We start from the raw sequence: 9,935 nt of genomic DNA on the forward strand, positions 1-9,935 counted from the left end.
GGGCCCAGGGACTCAAACAGGCTCTGAGACTCAAGTTACATATATAAGTTTGTTGTTTAGTTGTGTCCAACTCTTTGTGACTCCCTTTGGATTTTTCTTAGCAATGATACTGGATCAGTTTGCTGTTCCTTCTTCAGCTCATTCTACAGATGAGAAAACTGAGGCACACAAGGTAAAGTGACTTGTCCAGGGTCACACAGTTACATATCTGAGGCCAGATTTGAATTCAGGTCTTCCTGATTCCAGGCCCAGCACTCTATCCACTGTGCTGCATATGTAAGACCAATAGCTATTTTCCAATAGGATATGGATAAACAGTTCTCAAAAAAAAAAAAAAAGAATTCCAAAATATTAACAGCCACATCAAAGAATGTCCCAGATCATCAATAATAAGAGAAATCTAAATCAAAACAGTCTTGACATTCCACCTCAAAAACCCTTTGCAAATTGGCAAAGAGATGACAAAAGTAGGAAAGCATCAGTGTTGGAGGGATTGTGGGTTGATAGGCACACTGGTGTATTGTTGGTGGAACTGGGAATCTGAACAACCATTTTAGAAAATAATTTGGAATTATATAAAAAAAAAAAAGTGGTATAAACGTCCAGACCCTTGGAACAAGATTGTCTGTTACTGGATTTATAACCCAAGAAGGCTATGATAAGAAAAATGTCCCCATACAAACCAGAATATTGGTTTGAGAATACAAACCAGAATATTAGTAGCACATTTGATGAGGACAAAGCATTAGAAACAAAGTAGATAGATGATCATTGATTGGGGAATGATTGTACAAATCATGATACATGAATGGAATGGAACATAATAGCTGAAAGAAATGACAAATGTGATGAATATAGAAAAGCATGGAATGATCTTCCTGAACTGATTCAGAATGAAGTAAGCAAATCCAAGAAGTCAATATGCACAAGAACTTGCTAAGTCATGACCCTGTGGACCATAGCACACCAATACTGTCCATGGGATTTTCTTGGCAAAGATATTGGAGTGGTTTGCCATTTCCTTCTCCAGTAGATTAAGGAAAACAGAAGATAAGTCACTTGTCCAGGGTCACAAAGGTAGTAAGTATTTGAACTCAGGTCTTTCTGACTCCCGGCCCAGAGTTCTATCCACTGAACCATCTAGCTGCCTCATAAACAAAAACTAAAATGATATAAATGGAAGAAAAATGATATTATAAATAAAAAAATTAAAGCTGAATGTTTCAAAATTGTAAAGAACAAGTATAGCCCAAAAGAAGAGATATGAGAGACACTCCTATCTCAATCCTTTGCATAGATAGAAGATCCATAATTGTTCTACATTGTGCATATTTTCAAACTTTTTAAGTAAATTAATGAGATATACTGCTTTAACCCCCTCTTTTTCTCTTCAAATGTATTTATTAAGTGGGTTGGCTCTGTGGAAGGGGTTCAGTAGGATCCAAAGGGAAAATATGATAATGTAAAAAACAAAAGATATCAATAAAAACTTAATTTTTAAAAGGAACTTATATTCTGTTGGGGAACCTTTATCAAAACCATGGTGGTAATCAAATTAGAGTCTACCTATAGCAACTTCAATCTACCCTTGTAACATAATCTTATCAAATAAGTGAATTAGGTTAATTTGTTATGAGTTGTTCTTAGTGAACATGTCTGCTCCTGATTATATTTTACATCACTCTCCTGTGCCAAATTGGACTGCCCTCAGTTTGTTTGTTGTTTTTTATCTGTTCTTGAAGAGGACCAATGACATCAGGAGGGTGATGTCTTGACTTGTGAGTGAACTGGATTTGAGTTAGGCAGAGTTTTGCAAAATCATCAGCCTTGTTCTCTCCTTTGGAGTCATCAGAGTCCAGTGGTCAGCAGATGGTCCTGGAAGCAGTGGAGATCTCCATCTTTTTAACCTAAAGTCTTTCCCAGGTCTCAGTTTGTCTGAGTCAACCTGCATTCAATATTTAAAGGCTAGGTAAGAAAAGAGGCAAAAATGGCCAAGTTTGCCTTCACAAAAGACTCAGTCTGGGAGGGGAAGACCCTCAGATTTTTTCACCACAATAGAAACGATTCCTTCAGCCTGCCTACATCTATGATAGATCATACAACACAAAAGTATAGAATTTAGAGGTAAAAGTAACCCTAGAGGTCTGAATACTCTAACCCACTGACTTAAAAGATGAGGAAACTAAAACCCAGAGAAGTAAAGAGATTTGTCCAGTGGGGTCCCACAGCATTCTCACTCAGATCTTCTCCCTCAAACTGATTCTTTTCCACTATACTTTTGTTTACTCTGCTCTCTCTCCCTGGTTTCTCTATCTTGATATCTTTTCTCATACTGTTCCCTCTCCCTGAAATATCCTTCTCCCACTTTTCACCTGATTTTCAATTCTTTCAAGTCCACTTCAAATACCAACTCTCCTGGCTCACCATCATCAGTAATGATCTTTCCCATTCTATTTCTTGTAGGCACAGAGTGGATTTAAATACTAAATAGTAATTGTTTCTGTTTTACCCAGAAACCATGAGGGTCTTCTCCTCACAGTTTGATTTTTTTTTTTATTGAAGGGGCCACTCCTTGAGCAACTACTTAAGGAAGCCTAGTCATTGAATAGATGTATCTCCCTCAAAGTGAGAATGCTATAGAATCTTAGCCTGAAACTGCCAGGGTCTCCCATTGCATCCTCGGCCATCTCCAGTCATCCTGATGAATACCAGGCCACTGGACCCAGATGGCTCAGGAGAAGAAAGTGAGGTTGGTGACCTTGCACAGCCCTCCCTCACTCAAATCAAAGTCAACTGCAAGTCATGGCACCATCTTGATGTCATGGTCCTCTTTGACAATGAAGGACAAACACAACAACAACCACAACCTGTAGGCAATTCATACTGCTCTTCTCTAAGTTGTCATTGAACAGTATAATAGATATCCATTAACTGCTTCCCCTGGTTTTCAAGTCAAAAATGAAAACTTCTCTGGTGACAAGGAGCTTACATAGACTCTAGTAGGCTAGGGTAGGGGGAATGTATGTGCAGGCCCCGATAAATATGCTAGAAGGAGCAAAGAGAGTTTAGATAATGTGCTCTAGGAATATTTGAGCTCAGAGACATTGTGAACCAGGAAGGATCAGGGAAGGTTATGAGCAAAAGATGGCTCTGGAGTTGATTCTAAAAGAAAGATAAGGAATCTGAAAGATAGAGAGGTGAGAAAAGAGTCCATTCCAACCCTGGGGTGGTAGTGGCTTGTATCAATGCTCAAAAGAATTGATGTCCAGTTTCTCTGGAACAGAGGGGAGCAGTGGGAAGATCATTTGGAATTAAACTGTGGAGAACCATGGATGCTGCATTGGGGAGACTGCATTTTATCTTAGAAACAAAGGAGAACTTCTGAAGATTTTTGAGTAGCACAGCAAAGAGTTGAAAAAGCATTTATGAAGTCCTTCTTAATATAAGCCCAGTAATAGTCTAGGACCAAGGATATGGACATTAATGTCACTTTATTTGCATAATTCCAAATTGCTTTCTAAATTGGTTGTACTGATTCCCAGATCCAGTGCACCAGTGTACCTATCTACCCATGAACCATCCAACACTGACTGTTTCCACCTTTTGCTATATTTGCCAATTTACAAAGCATGAGGTGGAATGTCAAGGTTATTTTAATTTGCATTTCTCTTATTATGGATGAGTTGGAGAATTCTTTGATGGGGTTGTCAATTTTTGCAATTCTTTTGTGAACTATTTGTTCATATCCTTTGACTTCTTCTTCTATTGGGGAATGGCTTTTAGTTACATGTATTTTTGCAAATTGCTTATATGTCTAGACACTAAACCCATATCAGAGATATTTGATTCAAAGCGTTTTTTTTTTTTTTTAACTATTTCATCCCTCTGAATGGGCTTTAAATGGAAATCACAAGACTTTATTTTTGATCCTGGAGGTAGTAATGAGACATTAGTTTACTGAAGGAGCAGTGTATGTAACATAGTTAGACTTGCTTTAGGAAAATCTCTTTAGCTGCAGAGTAGAAAATTTACTGGATTAGTGGAGAGGGAAAGGTAAAGAACACCCTCAGGGCAGTAGTGGATAGACAAGTGGCTATGGGACCTGGAGCCCTGGGGTGGAACTTCCTTTGGAATTTGGTCTCTGGTGGGAATAATTTAATCAGACCTGTACCTTAGGAAGATTGCTTTGGTAGTTGTATGAAGTGAGAGCTAGAGAAACTGTCCTGATCAAATGAGGTGGCTAGATGGATGGAGATTGCCAGAAATGTGGAAGAATATCCAGCAGATATTATTATCTGATTAGATAATATTGGATAATATGGACAATTTATGGATCATGAAGAGTCAAAGATGATGAATTCCACTGGGGACGTGTTGAGTTTGAGAAGCTGACATGGCATCCAGGTGGAAATGTCCAATAGGCAGGTGGAGATGTGTGGAAGCAGTTGTTGTCCTTCATTCTCAAAGAGAACCAAAATGATATCACTATGCTACAGTCAAATTTCAGTGTGTTCAACTATGGCTGATCAGACCAATATGAACTTGGAATGCTCTACCATAGGTTGGGCACAAATAATCTGTATGAACATTTGGGGTGGCTTCTCTAAATTTGCACATCGTATGTTTCCTTTGAGTTGTTTCAATTCTGCTTTGCTCATAGCACCTTCTCTGATGTGGGCACACCATACTGAGTGGTCCTGTGACAGGGTCTCCCATGTCACAATCAATTCCAAAGTTCTTAAGAGAGACCTAGAGAGTGTCCTTGTATCATTTCTTCTGACCACCATGTGAATGCTTACCCTGTTTGAATTCTCCATAAAATAGTTTTTCTGGCAAGTGTATATTTTTCATTCAAACAACGTGGCCAGCCCATCAGAGCTGAGCTCTGAATCAGAGTTTGAATGCTTGGCGGTTTAGTTCAAATAAGGAACTCAATGTCTGTTATCTTATCCTGCCAGGTGATATTCAAAATCTTCTATGACAATTCAAATGGAAGCAACTCAGTTTCCTGGCATGGTGCTGGTAGACTGTTCATGTTTCACAGGCATACAATAATGAGGTCAGCACAATGGCTCTGTAAACCTTCAGTTTGGTAGTCAGTTTAATAACTCTTCTTTCCCATACTTTCCTTAGGAGCTTCCCAAACACTGAGCTAGCTCTGGCAATAATGCATGTGTCAACCCCGTTCTCAATGTGTACATCTCTGGAAAGTACACTACCAAGGTAAGTGAACTTATCCACAGCATTCAAAACTTCTCCATTTGCTGTAACCAATGGTTCCATGTATGGATAGTGTGGTGGTGGCTGATGGAGCCACCTGTGTTTTCTTGGTGTTAATTGTGAGGCCAAATTTAGCACAAGCAGCAGAAAATTGATCCATACTTTGTGTCATCTCAGTTTCAGAGGCTACACTGAGTGCACAATCATCTGCAAACAGAAAATCATACACCAACACTACCTCCACTTTGATCTTGGCTTGTAGCCTTTTCAAGTTGAAGAATTTACCCTTAGTACAGTAGCTGACCTTGATGCTGTGCTCATCCTCATTGAAAGCATTTGACATCATGGCTGAAAACATCATGCTAAAAAACATGGAGGCAAGTACACAGACTTATTTCACTCCCCTGGTGACTGAGAAAGCACAAGAGCATTGTACATTATTCAGAATCTGGGCAAACATGCCATCATGAAATTGATGTACAATGCTGATCAAATTCTCCAGGCAACCAAATTTTGACATAATTCTCCATAAGCCCTCAGGATGGACAGTTTTGAAGGTCTTGGTTAGATCTACAAATGCTGTGTACAGACCTCTGCTCTGCTCCTGGTATTTCTCCTGCAGTTGTTGGGCAGCAAACACCATATTGACTGTTCCTCAACCCTTTCTGAAGCCACACTGGCTCTGGATCAACACTTAAGGAGAACTCTAGCAAGAATTTTGATGGCAATGACTAAGAGAGAGAATCTCATGTGATTGTCATAGGACAATCTATTTCATTTACCTTTATAGAAATGGAAAATGGAGGCATCATTGAACTTCTAGGGGATAACCTCTTGCCATATAACCTGGAAAATTTCAGTCCAATAGAATATCTTAAGGATCTGTGTTATTTAGTATTTTTATCAATGATTTGGATGAAGGCATAGATGGCATGCTCATCAGAGTTACTGACGACACAAAGTTGGGAGACCTTGGGCAAGTCAAGTAACCTTTGTCTGCCTCAGTTATCCCAATTGTGAAATGGGAAGAATAATAGCACATCCTTCCCAAGGTTGTTGTGAGGATCAAATGAAATAATATTTCTTAAATATTCAGCACAAGGCCTGGCACGTAGTAGACACTATATAAATACTAGCTTGTGGATTTTTGTTACAGTTTTATACTCCGTGATAGCCATAATTTATAAATATCTTGACAGTCTAAACCATTGGGTCAAATTTTGAAAAAGATGAAATCACATGGGGATAAACGTGATATCCTAAGTTTGGGTTGGGAGAAAAAAGCAAATGCAGAAATATAAGATGAGAGGTGGTTTAAAAAAAAGGTTGGAGCCTCAGGGAACTTGAATCTCAACAACACAAGTCAACATGATAATATGACATCCAAGAAAGCACATATGATATTAGACATCATTAAGAAAGACCTGGAATGAAGAAATTGTGGTTCTACTCTACTGTACTCTAGCTAGACCATATATGGAGTATGGTCTAACTGTGCTCAATTTGAGGCACTATTATCTTAAGAAAGACACTCATAAGCTAGTGAGAGCCCAGAGAAGCATGACTAGAAGGGTGAAGGCCCTCAAGTGCTGGTCAAATGAAGACCCTTTGGAGGGGTTGGGGATTTTTATCCTGGAAAAAAGAAGAATTGGGGGTCCAAGAAAATAGCTATCTTTAAGTATTGGAAGGTGCATTGTATAGAATAATAGTTTGCATTTAGGGTTTGCAAAGTGCTTTGCCTATGCTAACTCACTTAATCCTTACACAACTTTGTGAGATAGGCGATATTATCTTCCCCATTTTATACATGAAGAAACTGAGACTAGCAGAAGCTAAGTGACTAGTCCAGAGCTATATAGCCCCGTTAGTCACTGTATTAATTGGTTAACTTGTTCTTAGTACAAGAAAGGAAGAACTTGGAGCAATAGGCTGGATTGAAGAAAGGAGAATCTAGTCTTGACAGAGGGAGAAGCTTCCTGATGATCAGAGCTATCCAAAAGCTGCCCTTAAGAGGTAGTGAATTCCCTCTCACTCCAGGTCTTCAAATACCCTGTCAGGTAAATTGTTAAGAGAATATGTTTTCAGGTACAGATTGGACAAGCTGTCCTCTGAGGCTCCTTCCAGTGATGAAATGTGATTCTGAGACATTCTCTAAGAAGAAGAAATTAAGACAGGAGCTCAGCAATTTGATTTCCTCACTCATCAGTTAGCGTTATGTCATGTCCTTTCAACTACAGATTGAAATTTTCTTGTTTGTTCTTCCTGTTGTAGACTCAGTCAAAAAGCCTTATTTCTTCTTGGTGACCTTAACAATTTCTACAGCCTTCACTTCGTAATGAATTTTTACTGTTTGGAGGACTTTTCCTTCCTTCCTTCCTTCCTTCCTTCCTTCCTTCCTTCCTTCCTTCCTTCCTTCCTTCCTTCCTTCCTTCCTTTCTTCCTTCCTTCCTTCCTTTTCTCCCTACATTGATTGACCTTCCATTTTTTTATAACTGTCCTTTAAAAATCTGACCTCTTGAGAGAACCTCCTTCTCTGGCACCCTTCCTTGTGCATAACTTTATATACCTCACCCCAGTTCATTGCTCAAAGAGAATTCAGCTAAATATAATCCAACAAGCATTCTTAAAGTACTCACTAGATGTAATGGGTTCTGGTCCAAGTTTTTTTTTGTTTTTTCTAATGACAGTTCCTGCCCTTCAGCAGTTTGAAATTTAATAAGGGAGATACAACATATAAATGAGCATGATATGAAGTAGGCTGTGTTAAGAACAAAAGAAAGTTAAGTAAAAGAGCTTAAAGACTTCAGCCTCAACAGGTCAAAATCCTTCTGTTATGGATTTACTTGGGTCAGGCATTGTGCTAATGAGATTATAAATGCAAGCTGAAAGTAAAACTGATAGTACTTGCCCCTGAAGAGCTATTTTCTGATGGGGAATCTGAAAAAGTATGTAGGCTGTGAGGAACCCAACAGGGGCAAGGGTAGATAAAGGTTGGAGAGTCAGGATCAGAGGTTGGAGAGGAACAAAGGAAGCAAACATGACTTGCTGGGCATCCTCCTTCAAATGGAGGGTCTAGGAGGAACCAACCAATTAGACCATAGGCATGGTGAAAAATCCAGTGTGGGAACTATTTATTAATCTAGAAAACCACGTATTTACATTATTTATGTTCCATTGGATTTTTATTTTGTTATATAATTCCCAGCTACATTTTAATCTAGTTTGGGCTATAGTTGAGAGTATTGCCGTGTGTGGCACATTTGACATCTCTTGTCTAGACTGTAGAAATTATAATAACATAATCACTGGTTGGCAATGTGGTTCAAGTAGTTAGAGATTTGGTTCTGGAGTCAGAGAACCTGGATTCAAATCCTACCTCTGATATTACCTATGTGACTTTGAACAAATCACAGCTCACCTGTTCCTCATTTTCCTCATCTGTAAAATAGTGGGCTTGGATTAGATGGATACACTTTTAGATCCAGGATCTCAAGGCTCCTTTCACTTTCAATTAGCCTAGAGTAGCTCTTGCCTTCGTTACTTCAACTTTCTGCCCACTGTGACCATGGCTTTCTACCCAAGGAGTCGTCTGTGTGTTGTTTGTGTGAATGCTGACTGCACCAAGCCATCTCTGCCTTTGTCCATTCCTACATCTCCGTAGCCCTTCCAGGTTCCCAGGCTGATCTCAGAGGATCATAAGATTTAGAGGCCAAAGGGAATATTAAAAGTTAGCTGTTTACATCTCAGTTGGTTGTTCCAGAGAACAGGAAAAGGTAGCCATAGGTCACTAAATTAAATCATTACAACTGCTTACTCCAATTCTTGTTCTATTGTTATAAAGCACTCTCCCATACATTCTCCATTCAGTGCTTACCACATCGTCCATTTGACCTTCATTTACAAGCTCTTGCCATAATAATGTAGGAAGGATTGTCTCCATGGTGGAAAATGTGGAACTAACATGATTAAGGTGTAATTAGAGCCCAGGTGAAGCAATTGTAAGCGAACGCCTCGATGCTTCAAATGAATTCATGTTTCCTGAACCATGAGTGAGGTAGGTAGTGAGATAAAATATCAATGCAACTTTTCCAATGAAGAAATTGAGCCTGAGAGAGCTTAAATTACTTGAATAAGATGACAATCTGGTCAGAGACAGAGCCAGGACTCAAATCCCAAGACCCTTTCCCCTAGTTCATACTGCCATTTCATGACATGAGACTTGTTGGTTCTTTATCTGTCCTGGGCATGTCTATAGCTTGGATAACTTAGTAAATTTCAGGTTTTTTTCATTTATATTACAGCGATGAGAAGTTGCATGTGGGTAGTGACTAGAGAACCAGGCTTGGATTCAAGAAATTTAGGTTCAGGTTCAGCCTGTGACCATGGATGAGTGACCATTTTGACTACTTGACCTTTTGGTGACTCAGGCAACTTCCTAAGACTCTAAGTTTCAGGTGAGTTTCTGATCTTCATTGTTTTAAGAAGTTTCATATTAAGAGTTTCTGATAACAAAGAGATTAAAGAATTGGACAACACACACATATGTATGTGGATGAATGAAAAATGTATTTATCAAGCACTTAGCACATACAAAGTGCTGTACTATAGTGCTGGAGATACAAACAAAACCATATAGCCCTTGCTTTTAAAGGAGCTCATAAACATAGAAGGTTTCAGGTGCAAGTCAGATGGAATGCTCCCATGGTCCATGCTAA

This window comes from Notamacropus eugenii, chromosome 2 (genome assembly GCF_028372415.1).
Source record: "Notamacropus eugenii isolate mMacEug1 chromosome 2, mMacEug1.pri_v2, whole genome shotgun sequence".
NCBI lineage: Eukaryota > Metazoa > Chordata > Mammalia > Diprotodontia > Macropodidae > Notamacropus > Notamacropus eugenii.